General features: G+C 45.9%; 1 protein-coding gene across 1 annotated transcript in view; it reads right to left on the bottom strand.

Moving 5' to 3' along the window:
- Positions 1–15,900, bottom strand: part of LOC121833578 (chorion peroxidase-like) — a 42,208-nt gene that overhangs the window by 12,848 nt on the left and 13,460 nt on the right. The gene's annotated exons all lie outside the window — the stretch shown is intronic.

Here is a 15,900-nt window from a genome sequence, read left to right on the forward strand (position 1 = left end):
TAAAAATTCAACCCCCCTCCCCCCTCCCCCCCAAAAAATAATGCTTTATTATTAAATTTAGACATCTTTCAAACCTTACAGAGATAATATGCTTAGTCTATAGAAGGAATTTTTGGTGGAATAAAACAGTCGCACCGCTAAATTGAAGGTTGAAAGCGTTCTGTCGTAGGACTCCCGAGAAAAACGCGTCTCTCCACACATGTGAGGGAACGCGCGAAAGCTGAGAAGGATAGGTCACGTGGACGATGAAGTCGAATTCGCTCGATATAACTTTCTATATTAAACATTTATTCATTCATTCATTCAATGAAGCTCCACCGCCGCAGACGCCATGTCCTTTTTGAAGGAAGGATACTCGTTCGTGCAACAGGGGGTTGATTTCCGACGGCTGCAGAAATAGTAAGAAAGCTGTCGCCACGACTACAATCACTAACAGCACAAGGAACGCGGGGCGTGGCTTATCATGCTGACTATCCTTGCTTTTTGATTGGTTGTTCGGAATACTTATCGCCTGATTAGGCAATCTGATTGGCTATGGACCGATAATGAGATGCGCGGGACATGCCACGCCCCGCATTTCTTGAGCTGTCAGTCACTATAGTAGACGACGCCAGAATTCGGTGCCCCAGCGCCATTGGGTAATTTAATGCTTTAGACCTCATATTATGAATTAAACTAAAATCGCGGAATTCAAAAAAAAAAAATCAAAAGAAGCGTTTTTCGTATCAGTCTTGTTAAATTATGAGGCGCTAGAGAAAACCAGCCTCCTCCGTTAAGTTCTTATTTCGAACTGTTTTTGTTCGCGTTCCGCCCATTGAAAAGCAAATGCGGAAAGCGCCTCAGCAAGCACCTTGTATCGCTGCGCCGCGGTGTTCTTCCGCAGCAAAAATGCCACCTGCTGTCATCGCCGTCACCATAGCAACAAACGCCGAATAACCTTTTCGGACGGCGCCGCGTGTATCACTAGGGAGCCTGTTAGGCCACCCCCCGCCTGCGTTCACGCCGCTTGGCGGCGATAGTCTGTGTCCTGGCTGCTTATTACAAATTATTCAACTTAGGCTAGCAGATGGCGCTCGGAAAATCGGCAGTCGTTGTCATGGTGGCGGCGATGAAAGCAGACGGCCTTTATGCTGAGGACGAAAACTGCGGCGCAGCGATACGAGGTGCGTGCCGAGGCCCTTCCCGCGTGCTTTTTAATGTGCGGAACGCGAACAACAGGAGTTAGAAATAAGGACATAACGTTGAGGGCTGGTTTTCTCCAGCACCTCATAATTTGACGAGCCTTACACGAGAAGCCTGTGTTTAAACAAAAATTTAAAAAAGTTTTTTTTTTTTTAAATTTTTTATAGTAACCTGGGTCTAAAAGTATCAAAGTGCCCGCCATTGAACCCTAGGTGCAAGGAGCAGAACTTGATCGTCGTCCGCTCTTGGGCGGGTCTCCGTCGATGCGAAATCCGCTGCATTCTGTCCCAGCAAGAAAGCGTACACGCGAGCGAAAAAGGACGCGCGGACAACAAACCCAGCTATGAAACGCGAACCTTTCGCTACAAGAACGAACATCGGTACAATGGGAAGGCCTTGTGAGTCTGACTGTTCGTGCTCTCTCACCTTTCGCTCGACCGGATAAACGGCGGCACGCGGTTTGTTTTCGAAAGCGAGAGTCCGCGAACTGGCACGCAAACGCAACGCCGCCCGCGTTCTTGTTTTTCGTTTTTTTCCCCACCATTTTAGAATGCGATCACGAAACGGACCAGCCAGACTTTCTCCACGCTGCCGTGACCACGTCGGGAATGGCCGGGCGGCGTCAAATCCTTCTCTTATTATAAGGAACGTTCTGCCTCGCGGAAGCGCCACCGGACCGTGAGATCGTGGAGTGAAAAACGCCCCGAGGGAAACCGTGAGCCTCCCGCCAACGGGTCCACGAGGATAGAGACGTCGGCGGTGTGCGGTCCTCGTTGGCGTAGTGTATAAGTTCTCGTTCTTAGCGCGCGCGCGCTAGTTTCTCCATTATATTTAGCAGTCCCGCCTCATTTCCTGGCTTGTATAGATAATATTTTGTTTTTGTTCCTTCCACTGAGTTTTACGGAGTACACAGAGCCGCCTCGGGAGGTATAATTAAGGGCGTAGTGCATTTAATTCCGAGTCAGAAGAGAATGGGCTCAACAATTTTCAGATTCCGCAGTTTACACAGAATAGAAAAGCTGCTTGTTTTTCTGTCTGTTTTTTGTTTGTTTTAACAATTTTTTTATACACTTAAAACAGCTGAAAAAGCTACACTTATGGGGCTGGTGCGAGAGAGGAATTCGGGCATGCGAATATAATATGGGTGCTGATCATCCTAATAAGTCAGATAATGATTTTGAACCACGGTTAAAAGTGCTAAAAAAAACGAACACAAGAGAGAAGACAAACACGGGCGCTCACTGGTCTTCTCTCTCGTGTTCGTCGTTTTAGCGCTTTTAACCATGGTTCAAAACGTTCATTTGCAACTTGCCAAACCACAAGTACATTCAAAGTCAGACAATGAACGAAAGTTTGTTCATTAACTTTTTAGAGCGCAGTCCTTAGGCGCCCGTTTCCGGCTTGAGCGGCGTCGCCGTCGCCGTCAGCGTAACCGCGCGGTGCATTACGGGTAAATTTCCCAAAAGAACCCGAGGTTCTCCCGATTGAACCTCGAGTTCCTTCGGGAGGACCTCGGGAGAACTTCGGGTTCCTTCTCGAAGACCTCGGGAGGACTTCGGGTTCCTTTGGGAGGACCTCGGAAGGACCTCGGTATCCTTCGGGAGGACCTCGGGAGGACCTCGGGTTTCTTTAGGAGGACCTCGGGAAAAACTCGGGTTCCTTGGGGAAGACCTCGGGAGGACCTCGGGTACCTTCGGTGACCTCGGGGAAAGGAGTCATGTGCCCCCCCCCCCCCCCGAGGCCACGTGACCCCCTCCCCGACGTCACATGATCCCCCCAAGGTCACGTGGCCCCCCCTCCTCCCGAGGTCATGTGACCCCCCTCCCTCCGAGGTCACGTGACCCCCCCCGAGGTCAGGTGCCACCTGAGTTTCCGTGTCGCACTGCTTAAATGACATTTACACTAAAGGTCCTTTGGCGTTAAGGTCCTTTTAGGGGCCCGTCTGGAAGGGGTATGCGCTAAGATATTTTGAAGAGGTGGCCGAGGATGATGTGTTCTGTGTATCATAATTTCAAAGATTAAGCTTATCTAGATAAGGAGTAGAAATAAAGAGCGCCAATCTGATACCTAGGGCGGCCGTCCGCTAAAAGAACATCTCTGAACGGTCAACAGTCGACAGATGGAAGCAGGTAAAAGCGAGGGTGCCGAAAATTGTCTCCGATATGAAAACCAGTCTTCCAATGAAATGTGGAACGGGCGTTTTGAGTGTAACGTGTGATTTGTTTATTTTACGTCTAACATACATTGAATGAGCGCATAACAAACAAGGCAGATTTCCTGTAAGGTTATGCTGGGTACATCAACAGCTCCCGCCATCTGTTGGGTGTTGCGCCAATCAGGCTCACTTCGTCATGGCCTCCGAGATTCGCAGCCCCAGCGCGCGAAAATCTCGGAGGCCATGCTGTCGTCATAAGACAGATGCCGTGGGTAGCGAACTCAAAATCTTAGTTTCTGGTACTTGTACTCAGGTGCGGTCAGTGGCGGTCCCAGACATGGCTTTTGGGGGGAGGGGAGGGGAGGGGGGGGGGGGGTATTACAGATATTGGTTCTTCACCAAAGTGGAAATTCTGAAAGTTGTTCGTTCATCTAAATTGTGTTCTTCCGTTAATTTTTAAGATAAACGAACCCATTTTTTCTTTCTGCCAACAATCGAACATGAAAAGTTTCGATTCGCAATATTTTGCGCATGACAAGGCTTTTGAATCTAAATTTATACGATGTATGTCGTGTGAGGTTGTGCGGCTAAACCCCAGTCATTTTCCTTTAAAATGGTTCCATGTTATATAAAGCGGCGGAATGACAAAGAACAAAACTGGCTCGGACCAACGGGCTTTCCTCGAAGATGCGCCTGGTGTCCGGTGTCATCCGCTCGCTAACTAAAGCGGGGGCCATCTGGAAGCGGGCGACCGTTTGTGTGAATTAGGACCGGGACCCGAGACCGGCTTCGCCTCACCACAGCGACCCTTCCGCGGCTACCCGGACCCTACGTGCGACAGAACGGGACCTTCTTAACGTATTCCTGGAAAACTTCTATTACTTCCACTTCCATTACTTCCACGCGCTTGTCCTTCTTGTCTTTTATGCGCGGCGTGAAAGTGGGTCCCTACAAACTCATTTGCCACTTGCTCTGGTTCTGTTGTCGCTTGCTTCGCTTTTAGAAGTTTGTTTTGCTTTTGCTTGTCGCTTGCTTCGCTTTTAGAAGTTTGCTTTGGGTTTGTTTGCGGTTGCCTCGTTTTGAGAGATTTCCTTTGGTCTTTGCCCGCAGATTGAGTTAAGGCTCGTTCACATTCTTGCGACCGAGTAAGACCGAGAGAGACCAGACTGGGTTTTAAGCCTCTTACGACGTCTTAGAACTGGATGCGCTGCTACGGAGCTGGTAATAAGACGTCGAAAAGGCTTAAAAACCAGTCTTGTCTCTCTCAGTTTTACTCGGTTGCAAGAGTGTGAACGTACCTTTGGTCTGGAACTAGGAGCGGGGAGAGACGGACTTCTCAGCCACTCCCTCCTAACCCACACTCCGGCAACAAGTGAGCCGATATCTGGCACCGTATTATTTCTGAAGCCTTGCTTGATTGATAGTCCTGAATTTTCTATTAAATTAGTTTTCATCTTTACAACCTTCTCTGCGCTTTGGTGGTATGCCAGCCAAGTCACAGGTGTGAGCGGAATTGCTGTACGTCCGGAAGCTTTTCAACGAGCGACGCCCGGCAGCGACGAAACATCCATCGACGACAGAGCAACGAAGCAAAGAACCTTTACTTGCCGCATGTCTGCAAGAATGTATAAAATGTGAAATAAAAAAAAGGGTCGAAGAGCGACCATCGCGATAAGTTAATATGAGATAGGGCAAGACAAGTTATTATTTAAATTTCCGGATAAGTCTAGGGTGTGTTGTGCGATTCTTTTGTACTCTTTATATATGATGTTGGCTTTGAACGTAGTTCTTTCGCGTTGTGTGCAATTTAAGATTGTGCTTGATGAAATAAAACGTAATTAGTTTGGAATTTCGCTTCTATTGTTTACTAGTCTGATTGCCTTACTACAATTAAGAGTATTGATTCGTCCTGTTCCAGAAAATGTCAACACAGATGAAGACCTATAAAAACGAGGGCTAATTCATCTCATAAGTAAAATAAGGGTCAAATAAACACTGTCAAAGTCATTTAAAATCTTCAGATATATCTGGGGCGTACTGGAATTATCGACAGTATTTTGTGGAGGTTCGTGACAAAGAGAACGATGGTCAATTTATTTTTAATTTCAACCAAAGTGATTTGATGTCTGAAACGCAATCAACTGTGGTGTCTGTGTTCTGAGGGAGGTTAGTCAACCCCAATGGGGGCGTGCGGTGTTTAAGCTGTAGATAAGAAATATAAGAAGTGCAGTATCACTGCTAGCCCCCAGTCTCCGAAATGTAACTATGAGTGTGATTAGCAATTCAGATTTAAGCCTCCCGCGTCTGGTAGGTCAATAATTATTTACGCTTGCTCCGCGTTGCGCTCACACCCTCTTTTCCACCTCAAGCACAGTGTAGCTGAACAATCGCTCATTGGACGTCCTTCTAATATGGAACACAAACGACACTGTCAGCAAACCGAAGATGGAGAAGAAATGTTGCGATAGCAACCACGCCGCGAAGGCATGCGAGGAGCACAAAAAAAAAAAAAAGAAAGAAAGAAAGAAGAACTTTGTGTCTCCTAAGGACCTCGTATGTGGGTATCACTCGCCCTGCTTTCCTTATTTCGGTCGCGTTCTTGTTATCTTTCTGCTATGTTTTTGTTTCTTTTCTGCAGCGTGCGTTCCACCGCCCCTCGTTGGCATTCGGCGCTTCATTTCACAGTCAGCGAACGCGATCGGTTCGTGTGAGGAAGCCGACTATAAACTGCGCGGGCCGTCAGAAAATAATCTGGGTCAAGCGATGCAGAACCATTAAAACGTGTCTCAGGTTCCTGGTTAGAAGGGCTATATTCAGATTTCTTTCTTTTTTTAGGAAGCGTTACGAGGACCGTTCAATAGAGTGTTTACTTAAGTATGAAAGAAAGCACTATAAAAAGTGACTGAGCTAACTAAGCATTCCAGTTCTACCACAAGTTCAAAATTTTGTAATTAATTTTTTTTGCAGTTTGTGATAAGTTAAAAATTTAGTAGGTGCACCGCCCACAGCGCGTGCTTTCTGCCTTTGATAGCACTTTGGCGCACGTAGAGGCAAGGCCCGTTGGAAGGCAACAAGCTCACGCTAAAGGCAAAGCGCCCACTCCACGTGCTTGTAAGTAAGTTATTGTTTTATATGCATGTTTAGACAGCAGTAAATTAGTCAACCTCTATGGGCGACTAGGTTGCCTTCATGTGCGTTCTGCTTAGGGTGATGATATCTGGCCATTTTGTTTCGAACGTGTATTGTTCTTTTTTGTTCTGAGGCGCGTGAAAGAGAGTGTCCTTGCACACGCTCTTGGCGCTGACTGTGCTACGGCGACATTCTTGTTTTCGTCGATTTCTTTGTATTTTCTCTGTGATCGCGTGCTGTCGGCATCGGGTATTACAAAGGGTGGCATCACCCTACACAGAAAGTCATTGAGGCACCCTATGGGCGACTTGTCTCTCAGTTGTAGATATAAAAGGTAGCCAGTGCAGTGCGACCGCTGGCCTGTTAACGCGCGAACCGCGGTAGTGATAATCGACCACGCAGATAAGATGCTCATCCAGATCGAAACGGGCAGATCACGATTGAACAAACGGTGGGCCTATGAGAATCAACGAACTGTCAACTTCGACTGTGTTGATTTAAGGACGCGATCACTCGTAGCGTTTACTGTGCGTTTTTATATATAATAGGGACGCTTAGCAAACCGTTACTTTGTTCCGCGTACCGCACTAGCTTTGAAACATGCTTTTAAACGCTCGCCTGGGTGATACCGTGACCGCAAAGCGCGCGCGCTTTAAAGCATGTTTCAAAGGCTCCGGTAGTGCGGTACAGGGAACACGGTAAAGAATTGCTAAATGTCCGCACTATTGAACTTGAAGTGGCAGCTAATGATACGCAGCCAGAATCGCGACTGGTGGCGCCACGGCGAGGCAAATTCTGGTGATGTCGTCACGCACTGGCAGCAGGGCACCACTAAAACATATCGGCGCTAATGGTGCATCCTCAAATTTGATTGATAGAAATTTGAAACCATGCCTTCATTATATTAACGTGTTAGGAGCATGTACCTGTCAACTTGTAACCGGAGTATGTCTTGTCACTTCATGACGACGACATCGCAACGTCCCTGAACCCTACGCATCTGGGACGGGAACTTTGTGGATTCCTGGAAAGTGTCTTCGTTACGAACCCAGATAAATTTGTTAGTCTAGCTTGATGAGGACCAGACACAGGATTCGAAGTTTGCACTCCTGCCCAACGTGACCCCCAAGGTTCCGATATTGTGCTGTGTATTACTTCCGTAAACTTCTTAATTCGAAAGTTTTATTTCACCAATGTGTTTTATCAACCTACTTTTATGAGAACACCGTTGCAGAGAACCGTCACACCGAACCGTCATGAAGTTCCACCATGATGAACAGGGACGAAAGGCTCTGGTGTCCCGTCTTACCATGAAGTCAGTATGAAGTCGCCGTGACACAATGACGTCATCATTACGTCTCCGTGACGTCACAGGGCACTATGACGTCATGGTGACGTCGTGATGACGTCATAATGGCGCCATTATGAAGTAATACGACGTTATGATGACGTCGTCATGGACGTCGCGTGACTTTACAATAACGTCCGGGGACGCCATGCCGCCATGACATCATCATGACACCAAGAGGTCGCGTCATGTTAGGGTCTCGTGAGGCCTCAAGCTCAAGTGACCCTGTGACGCCAAGTGGCACCATCACGTCACGTTACATCGTGACGTCCGTTTACACCATAAAGGTGTGTAACCTTAGTGATGTGACGTCATGAAGTAACAACAGAGTTTGTGCCCAGATAATTCACAAAACACAATCTGTGCTTTCCGGTCCTTATCAAACTGAACAAGCTACTCTAATGTTTTACTTTATTAAACAATAGTAACCCGCACGAACATCTGCGTATTTTTTGTGTAATCTGCCAGCGAGATCACGGGTGCGAACAGAAGTACTGGACGTCCGGTAACTCCACAGAAAGCGACGCCCGGCAACCTCATCAAAACATCCTCGTAGAAGAACGAGGACATTGTATTTGTATGACCAGTTTTTTTAACTTGCTTTTCTTGCGGAGCAAGACCATTAACTCCGAAGCAGAAGTACAGGTCAGTGACCACAGCTATGTCGCATGCCTACCAGACTGGCATCTATAAGAAAAATAATTCGGATCATGGAAGTCCAACTGCTGAAAAGTTTCTGAATATGTGACCAGACAGAAAATATGTGCTAGAGGAAAGTCCCAGTGGGCCGCGCCTTAATAGTGATGGATGCGCAGACCCGATTTGCCTCAGGACAAGGCGCCTCGCCCTGTAGCCTTGACTTTCGCGACTGTTGCGCGCCCAAAATGGGTGCACCAGCGTTTTGTCTCGTGCACATAATAGGTCTGGGCACGTGAAAAAAGACAGCAAGTCATTCCTTTCACGGCCGATTAAGCCCCGAGGCCGTCCTTCTAATTACAACCTAGTTAGACCTCCGCTGAACTAGGAAAACCAAGACGGGCCCGCTTTTCGGCGGTGGGTTTCTGGAATGAAGCATCGGAGCAGAAAGTGCGTCCAATGTTTCGGGTGCCTGCATACACTCTAAAAAAAAGTCTGTGCGTCTACTTTGACGCACAACACTTGGAGAGCCAATCAGCACAACTTAGGGAGGCAGCTCAGCGAATGACGATGCCGAAACATATGTTAGACCAAAAAACGCAGTCCGAGTTGTGACATTAAGCAATGCAAGCGTGACGTTTTGCACTGCTTAATGTCAAAACTCAGACTGCGTTTTTTGGTCTGAACATATGTTTCGGCATTGTCCTTCGCTGAGCTGCCTCCGCAAGTTGTGCTGATTGGCTCTCCGACTGTTGTGCGTGAAAGTAGACGCACAGCCTTTTTAGAGTGGCTCTCTCTGCGATCGACTCATCGCGTTTTATGCGATGCGAGTTGGTGATTGGCTGCTGCCGATAAACTCAAGATCGTCGCTGTTGCCAAAGTGGCATCCTTTATTTACTCGGTGACTAATTGTGATGACCTTGAAAAACGAAAATGAGCGGCCCGTGTGTCGGTTCGTTCGTGGGGCGAAGGTGGCCGTTCTACCGACGCTCAGATTAAGGTGGAGATGTTGCAGATTGTTTAGTGACTGCTAGCATTACGAGCCAACTTTGAGATTACCGTGACCAAGGAAAGCGTCACCGTCACTGTAGCCGGGATGCAGAGAGAACAGCGGCTTGTTATCTTATCCTTATGCTCTGTCGTATACGAAACTGGATAAGAATTTAACGAAGAAGCCTGATGATTGGTTCTTGGTCATTCTTATTGGCTGACGCCGCAATCGTATCGGCTGTGAAGCGCTGTAATAAGATGATCGGAACTCGTCGCAACCCTGCGAACCTTTTAAGCCGGGGCCACATTGCTCATAGACCATACAAGAGACAGGCTGCAAACATCGAGTCACCGCAATAACCGTGGTTCCAATGCCGCGTGTTGCATGTGGCATTCGAACCACGGTTATTGCGGTGACTCGTGTCTGCCAAACTGTCTTTTGTATGATGTTTAAACAGTGTGACCCCCCTGCTTACGGTGTTCGTGACTAGGATACCCGTGACTATTTTCTCTACAATATCCATGTGATATTCTTATGAAACTTGTCCAGAGTTTTTGTTACGATGCCATACTTACGACGTGAGAAGCTTCCGTAGTACCGCGTGAAACTTACACTCGTATCCAAAGGCTGCGACGAGGTGTGCGAGCACGTCTATACGAGTAGTTTTGTTTTTCTTTTTAATGTTGTTTCGCAAATGCTGTTTCATTGCCCATTTTGTCTAGCAGTTAGTATTTTGAAGTGTCCACGAACAATGGCTCTCGCTTGTTTTGTCTTGTCGGGACTGAGCAGTTGGGCGCTTCGTTCCACAATAGTCGCCTGCCAGCTTAAAAAAAAAAAAAAAAAAAAAAAAACTCCGGGTGGAGAGAGTCGAGCAATGAATTACGGCTCCGTAGGCAGCGACTTACACTGATGCACCAGTTAATAAGAACGGCGAAGAACAAGTCACGAGGTCAGAAGCGTGATTATTACGGGCCATGCCACACGTATCTTAAGTTCGTGTCTCTAGAGGAACCAGCATCACGGCAACGTAGCTTTCTAGTGATCCAAGAAATTCTCTACCCCAGTACCCATTCTTCTTAGGTATATTCTTCTAGTACCAACTTGTGACCCTCAGACGCAATGAAATATTTCTGTCAAGGTGTTTTCCACGGGACCATTGTTTATTGCCTGCAACTCTAATGACTCCGGACTAGCCTCAACGGCTATGGGTCCAAACAGTTTTTGCGTATATTGAAAACAAATTTAGTAATAAAGCAATGAATGAATGAATGAATAAGTAAATGAATGAATGAATGAATGAATGAATGAATGAATGAATGAACGAATGAATGAACATCTCAAATGTTCCTTAGAACTAACATGCTAACATCACTGATATTATTTTGTTTAAACACGTTATTACTAATATGTGCACTTTGTGGTTAATATTTTAGAGCTCTCTCCCCCCTTCAATGTACTTATCTTGAGGGTATTTGAAATAAACAAAAGATAATTAAATAAATGAGGAAATAGACTACTCGGATCTAACGTCGATCTGAAAGTGTATCGAGTATGCGAGCCTGTCACAGTGACGACGATATACCAATGACTATGGCCCCCTGGAAACCAGACGACTATGTTCGGTAACAAAGTAAGAATGCACTGAATTCTCCACTCCAGCACTCGCTTCCTGTCTTCGATAGCACTTTGTCGTATCTGTAGTGAAAGCCCGGCGGAGCACATCGACTGCTTTCAGGAGGCGTAGCTTCCACTGCATTTTAGCCTACCGCCGCCTATAGTATGTTGTCGCGATGTCGTAGTTTGTCAGTGGGATTGTATATACCCTTTTTTGTGACGGCCGCCACGTTGAATTTTTACGCAGCTGAGTTGGGGCAAAATATAGCAAATCACATTAATTGTGGAAGGCACTAGATTTCGAAGGGGTTCGTGCCAATAGTTCTACTTTTTCCCCCTGGCTTTACTTTTTTTTATTGTAATTATGCTTCAGCTATTTACATTTTGGTTTCTTCCTCAACTCAACTACGTCATACTTCAACGGGGCCACCGTGACACGAAAACAATCCATGAGCCTCAACTTGTTTGTGGAAATGTTAGCAGGGGCCTTCTCTTGATGATATATTTAGCAAAATCGTCTTGCATACAGGTACTTCGTGTTAACGCGTCTTCTCTCAACACAGGGGCTAAACCATTGCGTGGAATGTTAGCATGTGACTGTCTCTCAATGAAATCCAGATGATTTTGTCTCACAGATGCTAAAAAACAAGTCGTTCCACACACAGGCTGAATGTTATTATTCGAAAAGTTCCACTTCATAGGTCCAATATGCTGCGAACAAACGATGCATATTTCTCAGCTGCTCTTCATCCCGCGCCACGGCAGAATAGTGACTTTTGTGCCACGTGCTAAGCGAACGTGATGCCGGGAGATGTTCGTCGGTTGTGACCACTCTGTGGAGTCTCAGGGGCCAACGGCCCGTAATCAAAAGAAAAAAAAAAAAAGAAGAAAAAAATGTAAACAAAATGCCTCTTACACAGGTAAACGCTAGGAGCCCGAGGCTGAAGTCTCTTTTTGGCGAAAAAAGAGCGTTACAAAACAAGCTCATCTCACGTGCCCACCATACGACAGACAAACATACAAAACTAAGCGAATGCCTCGCAGAGAAACATTTAGGACATCCTGACGTCAGTCCTCTTTTGATCGGTTTTGTGCCGTCAGTGCCCGCAAAAGTACATATTTCTGGGTAGTAAAAAAGCGACGAAGAACTAGATAGTGCTACGCGTATGCTCGAAAAGACCCTAAAGCGCGTGCATTGAGAAAACAAAAGCATAAAAACAATCACGCGGTAGAATGGCCAAGATGTGATCACTCCACATCAAGGATTTCGCGTGACAGCACTTTAAGGCATACTTCAAAGTCCACGCAATCGAGTTCCAACTCACTCAAGAAAGAACAAATCCGCCGCCCAGCCAAAAATAGACGTGCGAACGGGTTGCATCGCGAGCACTGGTCCAATGAACGAGCGCTCGTGCATAAAGAGCGGCAAAAGTTACGCCGCTCTTGTCCTTGACCGTATGGCCTTGGCCTTCACGGCATCGCGCATTTGCACTATACTCCGCTCACCCTTAACCTGAGAGCGCGCCTGAGAGCTACGCGCTTACCTGACCAATAAACTGCTTCCATTTACCCCGCCCAACCCTACTTTCTCCGTAACTGTACCAGCGGGAATGTGATCACGTGGTGAAATGTAGAGGTATGGCTGGTCCAACTATAGCACAAAGCTTCCACCGCACTTTCATCTTGGGCAGGAACCAGGTACGGGGCTGGCGTGCCAGCAAGCGGGCGGAGCGCATCTGAGGCGTGCCCGCTGATTAATTGTTCTTTAAGAAGATCTCAATCTGCCACCGTCCTTTTTTTTATGTCTGCGTTTGTGTTAGCCTTTAAGGATAACTTGCGCGCGATCTTGGGAGGGTGCAGGCATTGTCGCTCCCAGTGGACGAGATAATTCTGCGTCTGATCTAGTTTGCTATGTGGCCAACGGGTATGAAGCGCGGGCTAATAGATCCGCGCAAGGCGTGTTCATTTACGGCGCATTCGACACCTTGAAGAAGCTGTACCTTCTTCGAGTTGTATCAGATAAGGAGATTTAGAAGATGGGAAAACAAGCTCTGAGCTCTTGGTGGAAGGATACTGGCTAGACGGCTAGCGGCCTCCACTGAATACACAAAAAGAATAAAACATACGAAGGACGAACACAGACACACACAGTTCTTTAAAAGAACTGTGTGTGTCTGTGTTCGTCCTTCATGTGTTTTATTCTTTCTGTGTATTCTGTAGTTTTCAACGCGCTGTGCTACGTGTACTGCCTCCACTCTTCGAACGCGTTCGAACGCCGGACGCTGCGCGATAAGCAAACGACGCTCTTTTTCGCTTTGATTGGAGAGAGACAGTCGGTGTAAGACAAATACGGATAGACTTTCCTCTACCCACTAATCCTTCCACTCTGAGATTGGCGCTCTGACGTCCTCGCACGTTTTCATCTAATCCTGTCTCTTATTTTCTTACCGCCTAATCTTTCAAGCTCTACGATCGATACTCGATTCTCCTATTTTGCTCCTCTCTTTGATGTTGCTTAACACAATCGATGCCGATTCGCTCGTGATGTAAAGGATCTGCCATGAAAGCTTAAAGTTGACTGGTCATAAGCGCTGCGTCAACACTCAGCCGAGCGCGGTTGTTCATTCACGGCGGCTTCTGCGCAAGGACCGGCATATTGACGTCGTGGTTCGAGAAATGGGACTAAAAGAAAAGGCGCTAAATTGACGCCATGGCGTGCCATGGCATCAGATTTGCGAGGGTCAGACGTCAAACTCCATCATAAGAGCTGGAAACCAAGACGCGTTTCTACTTCCAGTTGAGGCGGCGTCAGGGCGAAGCAGATGTTGGCGTCTCAGACTTTAGTTGCCTGCTACGTTTCTGGTTTCAGCTTTTAGAATTTTCAACTAATCATACTACTTGTTTCGTGATACTTGTCACTTGTTAAGAATACGTCAGGTAGGTGCCTTAACAGTAAAGACAAGAATCTTCCTAGCTTGTAACTTACTAAATTACATCTTTATAAATAAAAAGATACTATAAAACTAAAATAACAATCTCAATTTCTTGTTTATTTTATATATTGCGGTGTAAATATGATTTTAGTGGTCAGGAACCAATTTTCGTCATGAAAAAAAATAGAACGTTGCAAATTATTTTGTGCTTCTCTTTCGTGCAATACCACGCGTTGTGCACAATTGTTCGGAAAATATTATTTTGTGAATTTATATTTGGAAATAATACTATAATAATTTGTGAAATATTTGTATAGATCTGGCCGTCACTTTTGAACAGTTTTGTTGTCATGCGTTATACTGCCATGTGTTAAGGTATGTATTGCCCGTTGCCATGTGTCATGTTATACGGGGTGTTTTTGCGGAAGTTTTCAGAAATCCCTAAAAATACGATCTTCGAAATAAAGAGAAACGCTTTGCGGAAACAAACTACAACCCTTGGCAACCGGCGAAGACTGCAAAAAAAAAAAAAAAAATCTAATTAGAAAATTAATTAACTAAATATTACAAATTATTTTTTGAATTCGTTTAAATAATACATACGGTACACTTAGAAACTTGGTAAGAATCATTGAAAACTCGTAAATACACTTTTATTTTTTAGATAGATATAAGGCGAGAGGGCAACATTTTACGGCGTTCCGTAAAAACGCTAAATTTTGACGCGTTTCTAGATTCGGGTTTCTTAAAAAGCGTATATCCACGCCCACGGTCCTGCTCCCCAATGGCCGAGACGCGCAACACACACTCTAAAAAATGTCTGTAAGTCTACTTTCACGCACACCACTCGGAGAGCCATTCACAGCAACTTACGGAGCCAACTCAGCGAATGACGATGCCGGAACATATGTTTAGACCAAAAAACTCAGTCTGAGTTGTGACATTAAGCAATGCAAGCGTGACGTTTTGTATTGCTTAATGTCACAACTCAGACTGCGTTTTTTGGTCTAAACATATGTTTCGGCATCGTCATTCGCTGAGCTGCCTCCGTAAGTTGCGGTGATTGGCTCTTCGAGTGTTCTGCGTGAAAGTAGACTTACAGACATTTTTTAGAGTGCACGTGTGCTATTTTTTTCTTGCTTACTCTCGCCCCCAGCCACCTGGTAGGCATACGCGGTAAGGGCGACGAAAAAATAAGAAAACGTTTCAAACTGCAAATAGTACGAAAATAACGGGCTCACAAAATGAAAATGGGTGACGGTTACGCTTATATCCTGAATGTATCCTATTGGCTAGCAGACTGCAAAATAATGCTTTCGCCCATACCGGAAGCGACGATATTTCAAGATGGCGACGCCCTTGTGAAATAGGTCTATACTTCCTTCTGCCTTACGAAGGGAGGCAAGGCGGATGGCTTTGCGCCGCGACCACCGGGTGGCAGGACCGCGGGCACAAAGATCCGCTCCAATAAAAGACCGAAACCTACAGCTGCGTCCACACTGACCTTTTTTTTTCAGAACGCCGTAGAATGCTGCCATTGCCTTAGATCTTTAAAAAAAAGAGTTGATTAAGTGGTTCTCGACGGTGCTTAGAAAGATTCTCAGTTGAACCATATGTTGTATTCACAAATTAAAAAAAAAAAAGTAAATCTTAGTTACTTCTCTCGCTAATTAGTATGTTTTTGCAATCCTTGACACCGTCGGTCGAAGGTTTCCGCAAAATATTTAGATATCTTTTTTTTTTTTAATTTCTGAAGAGAATATTTTTTGGGATTGCTGGAAAGCTTTCTCAGAAACACACCCTGTATATTGCTCGTTGCCACGTGTTATACGTTATAGATTTAGTTACCCCTAACTGGGTTTCTTATTGCCGTTCAATATTGTGTCCTGGAAAGTGAATATTCTCTGACAAC

Source organism: Ixodes scapularis, unplaced genomic scaffold, assembly GCF_016920785.2.
Source record: "Ixodes scapularis isolate PalLabHiFi unplaced genomic scaffold, ASM1692078v2 PGA_scaffold8__174_contigs__length_109621045, whole genome shotgun sequence".
Taxonomy (NCBI): Eukaryota; Metazoa; Arthropoda; class Arachnida; order Ixodida; family Ixodidae; genus Ixodes; species Ixodes scapularis.